The sequence below is a fragment of the Hipposideros armiger genome, unplaced genomic scaffold (genome assembly GCF_001890085.2).
Source record: "Hipposideros armiger isolate ML-2016 unplaced genomic scaffold, ASM189008v1 scaffold_35, whole genome shotgun sequence".
In the NCBI taxonomy this organism is placed as follows: Eukaryota; Metazoa; Chordata; class Mammalia; order Chiroptera; family Hipposideridae; genus Hipposideros; species Hipposideros armiger.
Window position 1 is genome coordinate 1,718,690 of NW_017731385.1, and position 11,774 is coordinate 1,730,463.

At 39.1% G+C, this 11,774-nt stretch overlaps 1 long non-coding RNA gene across 1 annotated transcript; it reads right to left on the reverse strand.

Moving 5' to 3' along the window:
* Nucleotides 1-3,364: 3,364 nt before the first annotated feature.
* Nucleotides 3,365-8,348, reverse strand: LOC109380370 (uncharacterized). The gene is made up of 3 exons (XR_002123452.1): nt 8,018-8,348; nt 6,540-6,625; nt 3,365-4,282 (listed from the first exon to the last, which is right to left on the reverse strand). It is a non-coding gene; the product is annotated as an uncharacterized LOC109380370 (long non-coding RNA).
* Between the last annotated feature and the right edge of the window lie 3,426 nt (nt 8,349-11,774).

Consider the following 11,774-nt stretch of genomic DNA (forward strand, 5'->3'; position numbering starts at 1 on the left):
GAGGGCAGTGTCACTGGCCCTCATATGTGGGATCTGAACTGGGGCCCTCTGGCGTCCCAAGCCAGCTCTTAACCATTGCGCCACTCGGCCGGCCCTATATTTTTTTAATAGTCAATTTTTTTTTACTAGATAATCTAGATTTTTAAAGAATTTCAAATTTTTATTGACTTCATTGTACTGAATATTATGGTTAATAATTTTTTTCTTGAATATGAGAACCACAGCAAAGATACTGAAAGGTGCAGTGGTAGGTTTTTGTGTTTTCTTTTTTTTTTAAGATTTTTTTTATTGGGGAATTGGGGGAGGGGAACAGCGTTGGGGAATTGGAGAAGGGGAACAGAGAAGTTGCTGTCCTTTTGTTGTTCAATCTAGTCGTGGAGGACTTCGCTGGCCCATGTTGGTATTATCATTGCGCTCTTCCTGGGTGAGGCAGTCACTCACTGGCTCATGGCGGCTCTTGGCAGCTCATGAAAGCGCCCACCAGCTGCCGGCCAGCCCCACTGCAGCCTACGCTCTCAGGCGACTCCCGGCAGCCCAGCTCTAGGTCGAGCTGTTGTTCACCATCTTAGCTGTAGAGGGTGCAGCGTCACTGGCCCTCATGTGGGACCTGAATTGGGGCCGTGCTGCTCAGAGGTGGCATGCCAAGCCAGCTCTTAACCAACGCACCACTTGGCCAGCCCAGTAGGTTTTATTTTTATGGAGTCATAGTTGTTTGAGATTGCAAAACTGAAAGATAGCCTTCTTCTTCAGTGACAACTTCTGTATATCATGGTTTTCAACTTTAATGAAAGATTAAATGGGACATTCAATGGACATAACAAGGTTGGAGTATCTGTGGGATGAGGAGGGATTATGGGAGGAGTTCTCGCTCTCTATGTCATCGCGAGAACTCCACAGGAAGAACTCTAGGCTTCCACTAGAACTCTATGGTTGTAGTTGCCCCTCCCCTTAACTTCTTTTTCAAACGTCATCATTGCGCGTCAATTCTTTCGGCGGGTTTACGGCCGGTGCGGCAGGTGCGTGAGGCAATTTTGAGCAAAGAATTGGAGGCTTTGAGGTGTTTTGGTGTAAGTAAACTGCATTCATCATAAAAAAAATGTTTAATTCTCTGTGAAAAACGTAAGAAATGTGAGGTGAATGACCGAAAGCATAAATTAGGAGTTTGTTCATAAAACGAAAGAAGGGGAGAAAAGAAAGAAGACAGGAAGGAGGGAAGACCAAGGAAAGACATTCTACTCTGCCGGGCCCTTATTAAAATGTTTCCCAGTGCTTGAGAATTGAAATAAAAGATGTGATAGGCAGATTCTAATATTCGAAAACTGCAATCCAATTGCATAAAAACAACTTTAAATCTAGATCATTTGGGAGAAATTATTTAAATATATATATATATATATATTTTGTTGTTGTTGTTTAGAGCTGATATCTGTAAAAATCTGTTGTGTTACACAGATCTATATTATAGCGCTTATATATACAAATATTTTATTGCTTATGCATAAAACATGATTTGTTGGGGGCTATAAGCTATGGCTTTCTCAGGTATCACTGCTACTTGATTGTTCTGAGTATTGGCTTTCTGACAGGGTTTGGAATGAAGCCATTTTTATTAATTTAGTTATTTTTGCTGATATAAAAGGCCGTCTATCATGTTAATGATGTATCGGTCTGCGGTCCCACCGAACAATAATTACAGAATGTTCCTAATAGTAAATCATTTGTCACAATCACAGCTCAGTACAACAACCTTTTGTTGAGCAGTGGGAGACATTATCTGAATAGCAATACACCTTTATGTGAACCGATTAGAAGGTGCTTACACCCAACAGCCCCGCACAAACCTGAGAGTTTCAAGTCTGACATGTCCTCAAAATCTCAATTTGGGCATGTGCACTGTGCACTGCTGAATTTTCCACAGTGTTAGCCTATCTTATTAGATGGAACCAAAATATCCTACTGAGGAGAGAATAGAGCAGGTTTCACAAGAACCTAAAAAGAAAGGAAGGAAGGAAGGGTCCTCCTCTGAAAAAGTAGCAAAACAAAATGATCAGAAAAAAGAAAATGTCAGAGATTTCACTGATTCCTCTTTATGTTTAGTAAGAACTGGACCAAGAAAGGATAAAACACCCGAAAAGTAAAATTGGGATTAATAAAAAGGCAGCAATATCTAAATTAAGTGAAAGTCTCATCATCATCATCATCATCATCATCAGACTCTCCTTTGTAAAGATTCACAACTTGTTTTAGTTATTCTTGAGCAATATTTGCAGGTAATAAAAGCACACATTATTGAGTGTTTCTATGTTTGGGAACTCGTGGGTTTCTGTTGTTGTTTAATAGACTGTATTTTAGAGCAGTTTCGGGCTCATAGCAAAATTGAGAGGGCAGGACAAAGTGTTCCTATACAGCTACTGCCCTCCACACATGCACAGCCTCCCCCATTATCATCATCCCCCGCCCCCCCAGCGACCCCAAAGTAGTCCATTTATTGCAATTGATGAACCTACGCTGACACATCATTGTCACCCACAGTGCATAGTTTGATCAGGAGCTCTTTTAGGCATTAAATGCATTAATTCCTTTCACACTTTTCAAAAAACTTTGATGTTAGCTCCATTTTGGAAATGGGGAAACTGAGGCACAGAAGAGTTAAGTCGGACAGCTGTAAACTGGAGGAAAAAAAAGGTGATTTTTGAGATTTGGCCAATTTTAAACCCTAACTGAGATGACTAACCCCTCCCTACTCATTATTGAGGTACCTCTGTAAAATAAATTGACATCATTTATTGAGCACCCATACAGTTACTGATTTTTACCAAGGTGATGTCAGCCGTGTTTGTCTGACAACAGTATCCCCATTTCATACACAAAGTAACCAAATCTGTTGAAAGCCAAGATTTCATTAGAGTTTCTTTAACATAAAGCCTGCACTATGTTATACTGCCTCTGTCGCCATATTCTGTAGGAAAACCTGCCATGGAACCTTTAATGAGAAATTGAGTCATGCATAGCTTTGTTTGGGTGACTATAGTTTTATAACATCGATACTCCAACTTGAGATCCATTGATTTTTTTTTTTAAACCTTCACTTTAAGGGAAGATTTCTATTTTTCACTTTTCTAAATACATAGATTCTTGGTTAGAAACTTGAGTTAGAATGGGATGGAAAGAGCATGTATACAGGAGGACATTCTAAAATGTGTTCAGGAAGCCCAGTGATTTGAAAATAGCCTCAAGATCAATTACAATTAGAGAGTGGAAGGAGCCATAAGCTATGAAATGCTTCTAAAAAACCACATAGCACGCATGATAAAGAGGTTTTATTAAGCAACAACAACAGAAATTGTTCTAGAAGTTCATGCAGAGGAAGATGGTGAGGGACACAGAACCCATGCTTTCCAATTTTCTTTGGGTTTTAAAAAGCCACCAAGAAAGAACTTTGCCCCAAAAGTGAATTTGTGAGCCTCAAGTTAGCATAAAATGGAAAAATTTGTATGTGCCTTTGCCCCTCAGATGTTTACCACTTGTCTTAATATCTAGAGTTCTGTTAAAGGTAGATGAGGACTCCAATGGGCATGTCATGCTTGCATTTCTACAATAGTATCAGATCCAAAATAAGGGTTAAATAGTATAGTAAAATAGCATGTTCTTATAGATTTTTGACAGCCACTGGTAACAGTGAGGAAATCCTTGGCCAAACCTTGACATCAGGTGTCAGAGGACCAGAAAGCTGGTTTTTGCCAAGCCCTTGAATCCTTTCCTCATGTTGGCCACAGAGCCCGCATGTAGTGAATTTCTGAAGGAACCTGGTTCAAACACTAGGGCATCCTTGACATGGTACTGCTTTTCCAAAGGGGAGCAAGTCCCATTTCAAAAAAAAAAAAAAAATCAAATGGCTTCCTCTTGCCCCAACCCCGCTGTCCCCTACCCCTCTGTTCTGTCCAGAAGAAAAATCCCTCTGCCGCAATGGTTGTTTTTATTAAATTCTCCTCAATAAAAAGCTCAGGCAGGATTTATTAGGTACTCAGGGCGGACGTTTAGTATTTCGCCAGTTATTAAGTGAAAATCAATAGAAAGCAAAGAAAATGGAAGTCACTGCGCTGTTAGCGCACCGCTGTCGCCCAGATATTATGTCGGCTGTCTCGTAGATTCATGACAGACGAAAGAGGCCGGGAGAGAACTTTCTGCTTACATTGCACGAGCCAAAGTGGGGTTATTCATTAGAGCAGGCAGCTGGCCAGATGGATTTCCAGTTCAGTTTTACCATTTATCTTTAAAACGCCTGTATCGAGTGAGAAAGAACACTGATATTATGTGATATCAATGGCAGGTTTATGTATCTAAATCAGGATTTATTGTTATTTTGTTCCAAAGACCTTTTTTTCTCAAGAAATACCATTTCCCTGGAAGAAAATAATAGCTAAAACCTTGTCAAAGATAACCTTTCAGGCTGTCCGTGCACCACTAGCTGTAAAACAAATAGAACCCGATATATAAATAGTTTTAACCACATCCTTACAAGTCATTTCTTTGGAGTCTGTTTCCCCCATTTCAATATGTGTGTGTTTTTTTTTTAATGCGACAAACATGATTTTCAGTCATTGGATGTTTTCTTTGCCAGTAGTTTAACCCTAAATAATGTCAGCAATTGTTTTAATTGCATTTAAAGGGTTTAGCTGTTTTATGTCCTTCTGCAGAATGCTACTTTTTCCAAAAAAAAGCATTCTTTCGAAAAGCAAAGTGGCCTGCTGTTGTTTTTTTCCTCCCCACCTTAGAATGAGTTTTAGTGTCAAAACCACTGATCACTTTTTTTTTTAACTACTTCAGGGTCTTAAAAAGCAGGGACATGTTTTCAATTGACTTGAATTGACTTTTTCCATAGCTTCTATTTTTCTTTATTTTCTAAAATTTTTTTTATTTCTTCTCATCTAGAGGACAGATTATAGCAGACCTGATCAGATCCACTGTCAGTCCGGCTAAGTAACTAAGATGGCCAAATGCCAGGGCGAATCATTGTGTTGTTTTTATAAATAGCTCTTAAGAAAGAATACAGTCCATAAATTTGTAAAATGTCATCAGTGACACTTTATGATTGGGAGAAAAAAATTACATTGGGGTTTTGATTGAAGCTGTTGCTAATAGGAAATTGTGGACATATTTTTAGCTGTCTTAATTTTACTTTTTTTCTTCATGTTTGGGAAAAGTGATTGCAAATTTAGCTTTCTTTGGACCAATATTAGACAGTAGCCAGACACACATGGTTAAATATCAAGGTTCACTAAGTGGCACCAACTTAGAAGAATTCTCCGAACATCAACTAAAGCTTTTTGCTCCTATTGAACAAAAGTGATATTGTATTGTAGAGTAAGAAAATTGAGGTATAAAATGCATTATAAAATATTTGTTCCCTGATATGTTTCTTCATTGAACCAGGTAAATTGGTCAAATTGGAAAGCTCAGTTTTACTAGAATTATCTTCTGGTGTTTTCCTATTTAGACATGGACACCAGTTTTTCTCTTTTAAACGTGTTGATAATCCAAATTGCATTTGTCACATACATGCTATCCTCACATAAAAATCTGGGAGGATCTGTCTGCAATGCCTGTTTCTTTAGAAAAGTCATTTAAACTCCTCCTGTATGTGTGAACTGCTGTGTGCAGTTATGTGGGCACCTGGACTGTTGATGGGGAGGTAATAATGGGCAGTGGTTAAGAAATGGGCTCTGGAACTAGACTACAAAATTTCAAATCCCAACTCTGTCATTCACTGGCTGTATGATGGAGGCAAGTTATTATCACCCCGTACCTCAGATATTTCCTCTGTATAATGAGGATAGTAATCTTACAGATTTCTGATCGAGAACAAATAGGTCAGTATATGTAAAGTTCATAGAATATTGCTTGCCTGATATTAAATCATCAAAGTGTTAGTTAGCTATTACCTTTGGGTATACAAGATCTAGAACATAAAGCTTCCCATTTTATACTTTAAGTTTTTTTTTAACAAAATGGAATGTAGTCTCATTGGGGATTTAATTCATCCTTCATTTCTGTATTTACTCACATATTTGGACACTGCAGAAAGACATAAAGTCTTAAGTTGCAGTCATAATGAGAACCCCACTTAACCAAAATTTTGTATTAAATACATGTTTTATCTCTTTTTCATAATGTCAACATTCAATCAAGAATAATAATAATCTAGGACGATAACCGCAGTATTGATTTATTAATAGCTGAAGTGATGCAGTGGTCATGAGGCTTATTGTCTGAGTGGGGACCTATTGATAGACACAGCCTTAATCTGTTGAAAACAGTGTGTAGTTAGTTCATTATTAACAATTTGCATCAATACCACATGCTTCTATGAGAAAGAAATGATACTGCTAATTGATATGACTTGGGCAGTCAGAAAACGAAAACATTAAAGCCAAGGAAAATCAAAGTCGATGACCCAGATTCTGTGCCCGTGTGCCTCATGTCACTTGAATATTTGCCAAGTCTGCCTTCCTCTGACTTTACAGTGTTAGCCCACTAACCTTTCATCTTGCTTCTTCTCTCTGAACTTTAGGTTTCTGAATGGTAGAGCAGGTGTGCTATTCTTTATTCACACTAGAGTCGAGAGCTAAAGGAAGAAATCAGAAAGCACTTATTAAAAGAAAACAACACTTTATATAGTCAGGCTGATGGAAAAACTGGTACAATTTTAAAACGCAGTGATGCTATGAAAGATTAATTGCTGTCTACTTTAGTGCCTGTTACTCCACATTCTTTTAGAAACACTGTGTGAGTGCTAATGACAGGGAGGCTTAGAGCATAAACACTGGTGTCAGGCTGCCTGGCCTTGCCCTGTTCTTCCTTTTAATATCCACAGGACCTGAGCTGTGATTGACCTCTCTGTGCCTCAGGCTCTTCATTGTAGGATTGAGATAACAAACAGTACCCACTTACGTACTAAGTGAGATGACTAGTACTTACTTGTGGATTGAGTCATACATATGAAGTACATAGAATGGCGCCGAGTGGCGCCGAGTAAATGCTCCGTCAATATTTTGCTGTGATTTGCTCTCTGTGGGCGCAGCATAATGCTGATCAGTACTGATGATGAGTCCCTAGCCTCACTGAACTCGTGGTTGGTCAGGAAATTCAGATAAGCCCACAGGCAACTTCCATACTGAGGGCTGTTGAAGAGGACAGTCTAACTCTTTCTTCTTTAAGGCTCGGGGTGGGGGTAGGAAAGACTTCCTTGTGAAAGGGATACCTAAGCTGCAAAGCTAACGAGGTCAGGAGGCCGTGATTCCCTGAGCATGTAGACCTACGGTGTCCAGGGACTCTACAGCATCTACAGTGTCTACAGCGACACTGTCCAATATGGTAGCCACCAGCCCCATAGGGCTGAGTGCTAGAAATGTGGCTAGGGAGCACGAGAAGCTAAATTTTTAGTGTTATTTAATTTTAATATTTTTAAACTTAAATAGCCGTAGGAGCCAAGTGGCTAATGTACTGGACAGGCCAGCTCTAGACACACAGAAAAACATGTGAAGGTCTCGAGGTCAGGGAGTTCATACATATTGATGATCTGATTTTTTAAAGAGCAGGTTCTTGAAGGATGAGACTTTTGGAAATTAACAGCTGCAATGCGTGGCTTACTGAAAAGTTCAGGCTTTTACTGAGGACCATGGAAAGCCATTCAATGACAGTAAGAAGGAGAATGCCATGGTCAGATTTGCATTTTAGTAAAATCACTTCAGCTGTAGTTATAATAATAGCTAGAATTATCAGCACTTTATTATCTGTAAATATTTCTGATAACCTGACCTCAGTCTTCTAATCAACTATGTAAAGTATATTTATATTTCCTTTTATATATCTCTACTTACTTTGTCTTCAACTCAGCAACCACTATACCCTCACAGAAAACAAACCTGATAAAAGTAAAACATTCAACATCCTACTTGTGCACAGATTACAAATGAGAATGTTTCATAAATCAATTTGGAAAACGGCAGCAGCTTACTTCCAGAGCAGTGTTTAAGAATCTTTTTCCTAAGTGTGACCTGCCTCTGGAGGTCCAAATCCATCCGGTCATGGTCCCCTGGGCTGGCCAACACTCCTGGCACATCAGTTATCCCCTCTTGTCATTGATGGTGACAGTGCCGAGCTTCTCTGTGCTCACCAGAGGCGTGATGAGGGACGAGTCTGCCGCGCCCTGCTTCACAAGTACTTCCTTCCACTCACACATCCGTATCCATCCTCTGCTCCCAGATAAGTAGAAGAGAGAGCCTGGGCCAGACAAGGATGTGCACAGCAATATGCTGACAGTCGGTGGTCGCTGACCTGACTCTCCATGTCAGGCCTGAGAAGATAAAAGATGGCATCCCTCCAAGTGGAAATGGGGACGGAGCACAGCCCCTCCACNCTGTGGAGGGCAGTGTCACTGGCCCTCATATGTGGGATCCGAACCGGGGCCCTCTGGCATCCCAAGCCAGTTCTTAACCATCGCACCACTCGGCCGGCCCTCCCTGGCACTTTTTATTTTGGTATGTTTTTCAGAAGAAATGGTCGTATCTCCCCGCCTCCAAGTTTAACCTCTCATCTTTTTGAAGACCACTTGTTTTTCCAGGTTTAGAACTAATTTTCCTTCTCACTCTTATTTTAGTTTTAATTGAGTCCTATCTTCCATAGTGACAATACATCCTGAGGTCTGGACTGCACAGGTTCATGATGAGAGAACATTCTGCCTGGTTAGCATCGAATTTTAAGGGACGGGGCCAACTTTTAATGAGAATGCATTATAGTTTTGTTTCCCTTCTCTCTATTTGACTGAGTGATATTTCTCTTTGGTTGAAACTGTTTTCTCTAAGCACAATTCCTTTTCCTGTTCTTGTCACCAGTAGCTTGACCTTCCCGTTGTCATGTTCCATCTCCCCAAAAGGGTGTCCTTTCTAAGACCTCAGACCATGTGGAAGACAAATAATCAGCTCAAAGTTCAGAAGACACATGTTGCAAGGGTTTTTTTTTTTTTGTCTCCCTCCCCTTGGTTCTTAAACATATGTAGTTTTAGGGATCAGTATGTCAGTGTTTTGAGAGAAGCAAAATCTTGAATTTATTTTGGTGCAGCTATCAGATTTTGAGGGGCTGGATCATTTGTTTTCCTCTTGTGAGGTCCAGGTAAAAGTTCATTCCCTCCATGGCCGGGTGCTTCTGACAAACAAAAATCAAGGACCCAAAATAAGTATTTTATCTAAAAAATGTGAACTATCCCAAAACAAACAAGAAAAGGCACAGCTGCCAAATTCCACAAGTAAAAAGAGTTGGGAGGTTGAGACAGCTCAGGATCTCACTGGGGAGTAATGGGTAAAGTTTGGCCAGCTGCCCTTGAGGCCGTCAGGGACACTCAATCCAATTGCCATGTCTTAGAGGATGTGAATTTCAAGGTTACACCTGGGTGTTCAAGGGCAGGGCCAAGTGTAATCGGCACTTAGATCATAGATTAATCTTATTTGCCATCTATTAGGTTTGATTCCTCTTCCCTCTCTCCCTCCCTAAAGCCAGGATTATTGTGATAGTTTAAGATAATGGATTCTAAGGGAAGAAAGGTCAGGCAGGCATGGAGATTTGGAACCCTAAGATAATATGATTAATCTAAAAGCCTCTTTCTCAAAGGGGAGGGCCTCACTTTTCATATGTGTAATTGAGAGAGGAGAGCTGAAAGCCTGAGAAAGAGCAACAGAAAAGGGAGTGCAAAGGAAAGGAGTCCTTGTCAACAACTGCAATTAATTATCATTGTCAGGATGATCTTTCATTAGTTTTCACTCTAATAAGATAGATTTGCCTCATGCCTGAAGCTGATAAAACCTTATTGGCAATGTTGATAAGACTATGTCAGTATGAAGAGCCATTCATGGATGTCTTTATTTTATTCTTGTAATTTTCCAAAGCTAAATGACTCAGTGGCTATTGCTAAAAGTAACTACATTTAGGTTGGTGGGACCATGATATGGAGAGAAAGACTTGAACACAGTGGGTGGCGTAACCTGAACAATAACGATTCTTATAAATGCTTCAGACACATGAGTATATGTTATGTATTTTAAGGTAAGCAGTTTAATCCTGTCCCTTACAGATATTTCAAGATAACCCTAACCACCCTCCATGGAGAGGGTCCATAGAAAGAAATGAAGAAGGATGTTTATTTATTAATCATGATAAATTAAGATTCTAGGCTTCTAGAATAGAAACCATTAGCCTTGGTCCATTTACAAGAAAATTGTAACTTAAAAGTGTTCTCTGCAGTCTTATTTTTCCCATCCTTCTAGGACAGAAACTATCTTGTTTTATTCTTTATTTGCAATTGCAAAATAGCTTTCATCATTGTGGCTCACTGACACACACACACACACACACACACACCCCTTTCACTCAACAATTCTTGCAGTAAGAATATATCAAAAAAACACTAACATCTAATTTGATTCGATCAAGTCATCCCCCCCCCACTTTTTTTAAAGGAAGATTATGAATAAAATCATACTTCCTTAAAGAAAGACAGGGAATGTAAATGCTGCACTAATTTAATTACACACTGGCTCTGTAAGACACTAATGTAAATATTCTGGTGAGTAGGGCTAAGACACTTGAAGTAATTACTTAAGGACTCCCTTTCAAAGAATCTCTCCCTTTTTTATTAAATGCCTTTTAACATTAGCACTTTCTTCCTGACAAATTAAATGAAATTTCATTACTCTCCCTGACTTAATGGCATGAGACTCCCGCCGAGGTGTGAGTTAACCCTCCCCGGACAGCTGACAAGAGCCTCTACATTCAGTCAGAATGCCACAAGAGAAAGGCCTCGAAAAACCCTCTGTGTTTTTCCCAGTGTCCAGCATCCCTCATTTCTTCAAATTTTTTTCAGCTGTGGTCCTTACAAAACTGTAAGAAACCAATAGTATTGATTTTGTTCAGTGTTCTCAAGTTCACAGTTCGGAAAAAAAAAATATATATATATATATTTGAAAACACACATATATATGTGTGTTTTCAACTGAGACTCTGATAATGGCGACATCAAGGACAATAACAACAGCAAACAATAATATAGTACTTATTAATAACTTCCAAATATTTGACCTCTTTTACTCATTTAATTCCTCATAAAAATGCTATAAAGTAAATACTATTATTATTCCCACTCCAAGATGAAGAAATTAAAGTAGAGAGGGGTGAAGCAATTCACTCAGGGTCACATGGCTCCTAAGCAGTAGAGTGGGCTCCAACCCAGTTGGCCAGCCATTATCACGCACTTTCCTAAGTACAGTTATGGAATCCTCAGCCTGGATAAATACCAGATTGTTTCCATGTCCCTTTTTACATTTGTATAAACTGAGACTCAGAGATGTTATACAATAAACCCAAGATCATGCAAGTCATTATATCCAGCATCTCCTCTCAGCCATGTCTGAAATAATTGAGCCTCAAAATTGCATTTCCATAAGGTGGTCCCTGAAAAATTTTATTTCTAGACCTGCCTTATTAAACCTATTAAGGAAAAATAATAATCTAGTAATTTAATTTTGAAAGAGAAAAAATTAGACAGATTACTTATGAGATTGCATTTATTTTTAATATCTTAGGTATCGAGTTAGAAAATGACAAGAAAATTACAGAATGACTATTCAGGAACTATGGAGCTAAGGTCCTTGTCCTACAGGTCTCAATATGAACTAAGAATAAATATGCATTCATTTTTGTTAAAACAGTCACAAAAGCCTTTA